The sequence below is a fragment of the Fopius arisanus genome, unplaced genomic scaffold (assembly GCF_000806365.1).
Source record: "Fopius arisanus strain USDA-PBARC FA_bdor unplaced genomic scaffold, ASM80636v1 scaffold00053, whole genome shotgun sequence".
NCBI lineage: Eukaryota > Metazoa > Arthropoda > Insecta > Hymenoptera > Braconidae > Fopius > Fopius arisanus.
The window spans coordinates 590,801-598,213 of record NW_011887792.1 but is presented as its reverse complement, the minus strand read 5'-3'; the positions used below and the strand labels follow the sequence as shown (position 1 = coordinate 598,213).

The window sequence follows — 7,413 nt, the reverse complement described above, 5'->3', positions numbered from 1 at the left end:
CGTCAATCTTTGAAAAACATCTACTTATCAAAATCATCTCCAATTTATTTTTATTCAGCAACATGAGAATATCAATGGATCGTCGGTATATCCGTTATTTACACTCCTGGACTTGAACTTGACTAAAAAAATAATAACCACGGAGTAATGCAACACGAGACAATGATTTCTCGATTGACATGGGGGACGCAGGTCTGGAGACAGGTACACACCCACATCGGTATCAGCTGTGTCTGTTTAAATAATTCTCACCGTCAATATAATACTTCAATTGTACTTTCACGGGAGGTTGAGGCCGCACCCTTCTCCACTTAAGGCCCAGGCACTTGAAAAATATAAACGGGGTGTGTACTTGATCCTTTTCGGGGTCTTCGATGTTTCCCTGTGAGTTTCTCTTAGTCTTGTTCACTGGTGCCTCGGTGTCACCTCGTCTCCGGGTCTTGAGAGTGGAAAAGTGAAAGAAATAGGAAGAAAACGACAAGTTGAGGGTTGAAAAAAAAAAACAATAGTTGGAGGGGTAAAAAGTTAAAAGGATTGTACACTTGGGGGAAGGAGAATAGAATGGAGATTCCGGGAGGTGGAATTGGTTGAGTCTTCGAGGTCGAGTGGAATTCGTGATCAGTGATGTGGAAACTGATTAATGGCCAATGAGAGGATGGTACAGGAGTGATTCAACAATGATATTTTTCATTTTTCTTTTCGGCAATTTTTCACCTGGGGAATCCATTCAAATCAGACAATTTTCATGAGTGAAGTTCTTGCGAGAAGACCCATAAAAGGAATGACAATTGTCGTCAAGAAAATAATGAATCGTTGAAGTGAGGATTGACCGAGTAATTGTTCAGTGAATTTATTGAGTGGAAATCCATGACAATTGATGAATGCAAGTGCCATAAGTAGCTGTCGATCTCACATATTGTTGCCATCAAATCAATGGACAGATTTCACTCGAAACGGATTCTCCGGGGGATTGTGATCCATTCGATTGAACTCAATGCGATAAAAATAAGGAGGTAAAAAATGAGATTCCTAGGGTGTTCACAGTGTCTCACTGGTATTGAGGAGGCACGCTCTACGGTGGTGTCGAATACATCCTGCGATCCACTCCTCATCACAAAGCGTCCGATAGTGAAGCAGAGCAATGAGCATTCCCGATCCCATCGGGGATCAATCCCAGTGGAATGCCGTAATGGTTCACATAGACGCGTTATTCGGCTGCCAATGTTGCTCAGAGCTGTGTTAAATGCCACCTGCAGAAGGAGATGTCGACGAAAAAAAAGAGTACGGGTGGAGGCCAAGGGGAGGGTCACGAAACGAGAGGCTTTCAGGGTAAAAGAGTCCTCTTCTGATGATGATAATGGCTTTGACGATGGGGGAGTGGGTGGTGGGTGGAGTGGCGAGGGTGGTAGCGAATACTGTGAACATTTGGAGGCACTCAAGTTCATTCTGGAACCTCCAGCATCTTTCGCAAACGAGGCCAACTGGAATGCCTCGGCCAAACTCAACAGCCTGGATTTCCGGAGGATAAACACCATTGCAATACCTCATGAATCAACATGGAATCTCATGAAATTCCAGAATAAGTTTGATGGTAGTTTCAATTGTGGATTATTCCGTTGGTATTGAGGATTTTGAACAGGCAAATATGTTTTTTTTATTTTGATGACAACTACCAAATTTTTAAACTTCAAACTCCGAATTATTTATTTATTCATTTTTTTTCAACGAATTATTATTCGTTTTGTGGTAGAATTGAGTTGGAAATTTTTGTCTTTGAAAATTCGTAACGCGCCTGCGCAAAATTCCTCCAAAATTATTGGAACCTAATATGAATTTTATTTATTCACCCGGCAATATTGAAAATTGAAGAAGCCATGATGTGCATTATCGAAGGTGAGCCAATTCTGAAGAGAGTGAAGAAATCGTGTCTGACTCGTGACACTTCATCATTGAGTAAACGAGAGGGGAAAACCGTGAGGTTCAAGGATGATGATTTAACAAGGACGACTGAGAATTCCACAGTAACAACAGCATGTGGTAAAGTCTTCTCGATACAAATTCATCGATAAAAAATTCTCTTTGAGGAGAAGTCAGGAGGAAAAATAAATGGGAAAACGATTGAGAGGAGTGAAGGAATATTTTGAATATTTCAGGGGCTTCGCATGGACTGAATGCAGACAGTCGTGAGGTGATTGCGTTGGAATCGATGAGGAAGAGTCACGTTACTACCGTCAGAATAGGACCAGAGACTCAGGAAGGAACGATACAATTTCACAGAGAATTCTGTCAAAACTATGATACGAGTCTTTACAAATTACTTGTTAACCATTTCAACGTCAATGCGCATGGAAAGTTGTGGGATGAGGGATTGCACGCTGTCAGATATGTGAATGGTACGTAGAGATTGTAACAATAGGAGTAATCATCTCCATTTCCATCATCATGGCTCGTTTAATTAAACGAAGATATCGAGATTCTCGCTATGGTGTTCAATAGGAAAAGAAGAACTGAAAATTCATCGCAATTACTAAAGAACTACTAAAATATTTCGGGATATGCTAACAAGATATGTGGATTGAATTAAAAATTCGAATTAAAAATTAATCCAATTTAATTGTAAGGGACGTCTTACTTTATCTTTCTTACTTTTTTTACGTATATTTAGGAAATTGAAATCAGTCTCCAAATATATCGCATGTCTGCTCGCTTTTTTAAGAGAACTTTACTCAGCCATTTTTATTTTATAACTCTTCACATTTCTAAAACGAAATGACAGTTCAAAAAAAACCATTTTATATTGGACATTCAGTAATCGTTATCGGTGAATTTCTTCATTTTTATATTTTGATTGTTCAATTATTCAACGAAATTTCAGTATTCTTTTAAGATATTGGGGCGAATCGAAATCATTTAGAATGACATTTCCTATCCTCTATTATCGGACTTTGGCAAATGGTTGTAAAACCGATTTATATATTTAATCGCATTCTCCGGAAAAATCCAGTAGATTCAAAGTTCATCTCCCAGTGAAATTAATTAATCCAGCTCTGTATATATTTTAAGTAGTCAGTGGCAACTTTAATATTTTCCGTTATCGAATTTGAGAACAGAGAAATCGACTCACTGAATTCGATTAATCAATTCCAGGTAATGGAAACGTTCGTAATGTAATGATTGTAATGGATAGCTTTTAAATTATTATTCTATTTTTGAAATTTCGGATGTAGCATTTTCATCGCAATTGCAATTGCAATTGTCAATCAATTATTTTTCAACTCAACAAATTCCGTGAATCTAAGATTCCACTATTTTCTATCAAGTCTACTATTTCCCTCTGACGATTCACCGCTCACGTCTCTTCTAAAATTTAAATGAACTCAAAGTGCAAGTTAATGCCTGAGATTATCCCTCCGTCATTCGGCATCTGTACAAAACGAGTGCCGTGCGAGAGAGGGACTCGGTCATGCATAATTACAGTATCACAGCGTTGGTTTGAATACTTTGAATCGATTCTAGGCCCTCTCGATCCCCTTGTAGGGATTACGTTTGCGTCTATTCTTCTACGTGGAAGGTCCCGGGTAAAAAAAAATTGTAATCGGAATTTTTTTTCCAAATTTTCAAAAAATTTCTAGACAACTTTTCAGATATTTTTTTTCATAAACAAACAAAATCGGAAAACAAAACCATTTTAGTTTTGGGAAAGGTTTTGAAACATTTTTCAAGAATTTTAATAGGAGAAATTGTTTTTATAATTTCGATGGCGTATTTTTTGAGAATATTAAAAAATCAAAAAAGTAAGGGAACAACAGTATCATAAAAAAAAAAATTATATTCGCAAAATTTTTTAGAAAATTATAAAAAAAAATTTCCAAAATAAAATGTTAAAAAAAAAAATTTCTGAAAAGTTTTCCAGAAATTTTTTTGAAAATTTGGAAAAAATATTTTGATTACAATTTTTTTTTACCTGGGGTATAAATGTTAACAATTTTTCGGCTTTATTCCGAGGAGCTGAGTCCCGGAAATCCTCACCGCGTGCAACATCCGTTGGAATTCCCGGAAATCTCTCAGAAAAGCGACAATGTAAATTGTAATTAAAACAATTTCCAGTTTCTGTGGGCCTGTGCTTTAAAAAAAATGCAATTTTTTGTGTCCACGTAGCAATTACCCACTTGTTTTACTTGAATATTTGAAAAAAAAAAATTACACGCACTCCCACTTTGGGCGCGTCTCCATCGTCATGGGCCAGAAGAGCCGTGCCCATTTGATTCCGCTGTTATTATTCCTAGGGGCCATGTACATTACATTATGTAACAAATAAAACGAATTGACTTCCGCTCCCTGCGCCCTATCGAATGACAGTTTATCGCTCCTTTTTGAGAGCTCAACCGTGCGCTCGAGAGAATTTTTTTTCCAATTGTAACACAAGGACAAAAATTGCCATTTTTGCAATAAACACGCAGAGATGAATGTTCCGCGAAATTTGCGTAATTCTGACGAAATTCGGGAACAATTGATTTTTTCTCTCTTGACGTTAATTACGGACTTTGGGTTTTCCGTATAAAATTAAAGTTTGCCCAGATCTGTGGAAAAAATCATAACTCTGAAACTTGAGGAGCCGTTAATTATCTTTGACTTCGCCCTAATTAATTACAAGTCCATCACAGTCAGCCCCTGGGAATTTCCAATTCCCTTTGAGGCTAGCCCTCTCCACCCATCGCTTCCCAACATATTACTTAAAAACCCATTTCCCTCCGCATCGAAGATCCTCACACCTCAATTCACCTAAGTACCTCAGAAGGGGCAATTCCCTCTCGACTATTACACAACATTTATTGCTTATTTATCTAATTTTTAATTACTACAAACAACTGGTTTTATTTATCGCATGTTTAATTACAATTTCCCTCATCATTGGAAAATTATACTTGAAAGATCGATTCCAATTTTAATGAAGGGTCACATAATTAAAAAATCAAGTGAAATTGTGACTGGAGTTTAATCCAATTTCTAATAGTTTGTGTAATATTTTGAAATTTAACAATATAGTGCTACGTGAGGTACATCCCATTGATTTCTCAAGTCACTTGCCGTCTCTCCGAGGGAGGGAATAACCTCAGAGACGGGTGTAGCCCACAGAGGAAATTATCCCAAACCCTTACCTCGGAGTCTCGAGTCTCGAGCCGAGAAACCTAATTAAGTAGTCTACAGTCCTCAACTGCACACACACCCTCTCTCTTTTCCTCTTTCCCTCTCTTGGATAGCTATTTTCCTAGCCTCTGTAGTGGAAAAGAGAGGACAGGAAATAGGTGGCAATGAAGCTGGTGCTCGCCAGGTCCGACTGTTCCCTCCTCATTCCTAATGAAGACAATCCACTTGTAATTCAATCAAAAGTTGAAACTCTTACCTCTCACACTCCTCCGGCAAATTTTATACCACTGGGACCGCGAGATGACGGACAACCGCGGAATACGGAAAATTGTGTCAACACGTAATTTGTCGGATGAACTGTCGCTCTGAATATTTTTATCAACCACTCAACTACTCCGCTATTCCGTAATTATACCGTACGAGATCATCCGCGTGCGATTTCCCAATTTTCGCCATTTTTACCGCCAATCTTCGTCATTTTCCCCCCCAATTTTCCATTTTAACTGAGAATTTTCTCAATAAAATCTTCAGCATAATTTCCCATCCATAAAAAATGGCGCGTTCCCCCGAAAAATTTCCATTTTCCCTACAATTTCATTCTCATTCGAGACACCTAATCAGTGTTCGTGTACTGGCAGCAAATCCCCCGATGAAAAAAAAAATGGGGGGGGGGGGGGGTGCGGACAGTGCATCGAAGTGCCCTATAGAAAACGAGGGAATGAACGAGAGAAGAGAGGGACCCCTCACATTGTCCTGGATGCGGAAGGAAGTCCGTCTCGGAAGTGGAGCACGAGCCCGTGGCGTCACTCACCCCCCCCCCCCTTTCCCCCCTCTTATCCACCCATTTTCCCCTCCGATGTGAACAAGTGAACAAGTACCCACTGCTATAGTTATTCGAACGTTGTACAACCGTACACTAGCATTGATACCATGTCAGACAAGTTATCCACCCACTCCACCCCTTTTCCTCCCCTTTTCCTCCCTCCACCCTCCAACCTCTCCTCACCGTCATCACTCTCTCTCCTTTTTCCTCTTCTCTTTTCACAGTCTGGCATTTTATTTATTGTCCATTCGTCGCTTTTGTGTGCAAAACGTTTGTCAGATAGTGGAAGGGGGAGAGGCTCGCGGTGGGAGGATGAGGGGGAAAAGGGGGGGTATCATTTTATATAAAAAAAAAAAACATACGAATACCTTTGATAGAAAAGCCACTCGGCAATTTGACGCGTGAATACACTTGCTCTAGGTGCGTTCGTTTATTTATTTTATTTAGTTATGATTTGTTTTTATTTATTTAAGGTTGCTTTTGGGGAGGGAGGGGTTCATTGGGAGTGTGGGATTCGACACGTGGGAGCCAATTCTGCTCAATGCTGTGGCTATGGGTGGATATGAGATAGGAAATTAGAGGAGGGAGTGGATTGATGTGGTGGTGTGGACGAGTGAGTTTTAGCATTTGACAGAGTAGAGTCGGAGGATAACGCTCGGGGTGACGAGTTCAGTGATGTGAGGTAGTTTTATTTATTCTTCAAGTAAAATGTGTCTTGAAGTTTTTCTCTTTGGTATGAATGTAATGCAAACTGCATTGCAATTAAAACAAAAATAAACTCAGAACACATAAAAATTAGAGTCAACCAAGTTTTGACGTCAGGTGTAAAATGTTTCTTGTGCAGAGTGAAATATTCTCGTTTGAAGTAAAAACTTTTGCCAACATCGGTGGTTGAGGAGAAATTATTATTAATGATTAAGGACAATATGCGTGGAGCGAGGGATTTTTTTAGTGCGTTTAATCTTCCTGAGATCAATTTTTAATGAGGGGAAAAAAGGATTTTACGTTTTTGGTGCAGTCTCGAGTGGCTCAAGCATCTCTCGGGGAGTACTTTAACGTTAAATGCTACAACGTGACAATAAATCCGTCATCGTGCTCAAGTAGACGTACATCCGTGACTAAGAACACAGCATTTATGCTACCCTGGACTGAATTATTTGGGGATAAAAGACGCCCTTGTGACCCTCGTCTCGTTCATACAGTCTTTTACTACTTGACGACACTCTCATCCCTTTCACAGATTCACCAATTTTTTTTTTTCCTCGCACACTCTCTTTCTCACTTGAAAGTTTATGTCTGTACTGCACTCAGATCTACTCCAGTTTGTTGCGACGCGTTGAATAACGGATAAGTGATTTACGAATGGATTCAGCATCGGAGGGAACTGTTAACTGTTTCATTCGAATGAGTTGAACGGAAAATATCGCGTTTCACAGGGGAGA

At 39.3% G+C, this 7,413-nt stretch overlaps 1 protein-coding gene across 4 annotated transcripts in view; it reads left to right on the top strand.

Annotated features, from left to right (window-relative positions):
- The first annotated feature begins 6,578 nt into the window (after nt 1-6,578).
- The window catches only part of CAP (Cbl-associated protein), a 45,385-nt gene continuing 44,550 nt past the window's right edge, over nt 6,579-7,413 (top strand). For all 4 annotated transcript variants that reach the window (XM_011307383.1, XM_011307382.1, XM_011307381.1 and 1 more), the window contains exon 1: nt 6,579-6,653. The gene's annotated coding sequence lies outside the window, so the exon portion shown is untranslated. The remainder of the gene's footprint in view (nt 6,654-7,413) is intronic.